The sequence below is a fragment of the Schistocerca piceifrons genome, unplaced genomic scaffold (assembly GCF_021461385.2).
Source record: "Schistocerca piceifrons isolate TAMUIC-IGC-003096 unplaced genomic scaffold, iqSchPice1.1 HiC_scaffold_1976, whole genome shotgun sequence".
NCBI classification, from domain to species: Eukaryota; Metazoa; Arthropoda; class Insecta; order Orthoptera; family Acrididae; genus Schistocerca; species Schistocerca piceifrons.
Genome location: NW_025727874.1, coordinates 35001 through 37500, shown reverse-complemented (window position 1 = coordinate 37500; position 2500 = coordinate 35001). Strand labels below are relative to the sequence as shown.

General features: G+C 57.0%; 1 non-coding gene across 1 annotated transcript in view; it reads left to right on the top strand.

Moving 5' to 3' along the window:
* Positions 1-2096: 2096 nt before the first annotated feature.
* Positions 2097-2500, top strand: part of LOC124741652 — a 1909-nt gene continuing 1505 nt past the window's right edge. Inside the window, exon 1 of the ribosomal RNA XR_007010002.1 lies at positions 2097-2500. This exon is cut by the window's right edge and continues 1505 nt beyond it. This is a non-coding gene — a ribosomal RNA (small subunit ribosomal RNA).

Below are 2500 nucleotides of genomic sequence, written 5' to 3'. Positions count from 1 at the left end.
TGCCTCAACCTAACCCATGTTTGTGCCTTAACCTAACCCATGTTGTGCCTCAACCTAACCCATGTTGTGCCTCAACCTAACCCAGGTTGTGCCTTAACCTAACCCATGTTGTGCCTTAACCTAACCCATGTTGTGCCTTAACCTAACCCATGTTGTGCCTTAACCTAACCCTTGTTGTGCCTTAACCTAACCCAATGTTGTGCCTTAACCTAACCCATGTTGTGCCTTAACCTAACCCATGTTGTGCCTTAACCTAACCCATGTTGGTGCCTTAACCTAACCCATGTTGTCGCCTTAACGTAACCCACGTTGTCGCCTAAACCTGCTCTGTAATTGTTATACGACTCGTTCAATTACTGTAGTGTTGCCCACCCGCAACCCTCGCAATATAGTTCGCTACTCGCACTGCCCGCACCCCTGTGTATCGCTTCATGTTAAACACCTTGCAAGTCTTGCTCACTTTCCACATGCTCCTGCTGTACACTGTAATGTGGATGGCAGCAGGACGTACATGCCGCCCCTCCCCACGTCCCCACCTTGCCCCCTGCCTTCGCAAGCTGGTTGGTGAGAAGTTTGCATGTTCAATGCCCTTCGCATGCGACGTACTCAGGCTACGTTGTGGTGCGGCCTGTGTCAACTGTCCGCTGATGTCGTACGCGTGAACCACAATCTGTACTGCACATTCGTCCTTATGTACTGAATGATACATCGTGGCACATGTGTGACCGCACAACGACTGCGCCCAAAAACGGCGGACCATACAGTGCAAATATTGTGCACGCAGCTACGTGTCGTCCGTCTCCTATGAGAGCTGGATTGCAGTGTGGTACGCCATAGAGACGTGTGGAGGAACGGACGCCGTGGATGGCGATCAGCATGAGCTGTCTGTTGATGTATTCGGACCTAGTCGCTCTCTCCTCACACACCGTGATGGCATGGTGCACCGCGTTCCATATCTTGCGACATGCTACAGAGGCGGTTGACAGTCGTTCGAGCAATGGACATCGCATACGTACGGGGCCACCTTCCACGTATTGTCTAGGCGTGCACATTTTGTTGCGTGTATGTGGCAGACGTAGTGTGGCGTGACACCTGACACAGGCATGCAATAATCGTTGAAGTTGCAAATGGCGATGGACGCCTGCGTTTTCTGTGAAGTTACGCAAATGAACAAAATGGTAACCTGTTGTGGTGCGTTGTTCTCGCTAGGGGTGAATCGGTGATGGCGACGATAGGTTGAGGTACTAACCGGTTGTTCCAGCGATACCCACCATGCCGACGAAACTGAACGGCATCTGGGTGTGAAGCGATACGCGGCGGTGGCTGGGTGGGACCGTCCCCGGCCGGTGAGGGGGCGCCTCCCGGCGTGCTGGCCGCGCGGTGCGTGGGCGCACGCGCTACAGCCGGCTGGTGGGGGCGGCCAGTGGCAGGCGCGCCGGCCGACGGACGGCAGCTGCGCGCCGGCGCACCCTGCGCGCGGCGCCGTGCGGCCAAAGTAGGTCCTCGCGGGCCCGGTGCGAAGCGCGGTGGACATCTTCAGTGTGCTGGTCCGATTGAGGACTGTGTGCGTTGAGGATGCGCCGCCGCCCGGCGCTCGGCGCCGCGACGCCGTCTGCTGCTCGGTCGCCCCAGCGGTTCTCGCTGGTGGTTTGTATCGCAGCTGTGCGGATGTGTTGGCGCGTGCGCTGTGCTGGGAGAGTTCGCTTCGGCACCCAAGTGGGGCTTTTGTCCTTCTGTGGCGCTGGCGTTGGAGCTGCCGGTCACCGTAGGTGGCGCGTGTTGTCTCCCGCCGGCAATGCCACGACAGCACGCTCCCGGGCCTCTGTCGGCAGCGGCAAGCTCAGTTGGGAGCACGGGTGGTCGCACCGAAAGCGTCTACTCGCCTAACTCCGGGCGATTGCGCCTCTCTCGAACCCGACCAAGTACTTGGGACGGCGCTGCGCGCCGCCGGGACCTGAGAGGGTTTCGAGGTGTATTGTGCAGGGGAGCTCAGCCTCCTCCTGTTTGCAGAATGATTGAGCGGACGCTTGCGTGTTCGCGCGGGCCCCCGGGACACACTCCCGGGCGGCCGGCTGCTCAGCTCTAGTTGACGCAGCTCCCTGGTTGATCCTGCCAGTAGTCATATGCTTGTCTCAAAGATTAAGCCATGCATGTCTCAGTACAAGCCGCATTAAGGTGAAACCGCGAATGGCTCATTAAATCAGTTATGGTTCCTTAGATCGTACCCACGTTACTTGGATAACTGTGGTAATTCTAGAGCTAATACATGCAAACAGAGTCCCGACCAGAGATGGAAGGGACGCTTTTATTAGATCAAAACCAATCGGTCGGCTCGTCCGGTCCGTTTGCCTTGGTGACTCTGAATAACTTTGGGCTGATCGCACGGTCCTCGTACCGGCGACGCATCTTTCAAATGTCTGCCTTATCAACTGTCGATGGTAGGTTCTGCGCCTACCATGGTTGTAACGGGTAACGGGGAATCAGGGTTCGATTCCGGAGA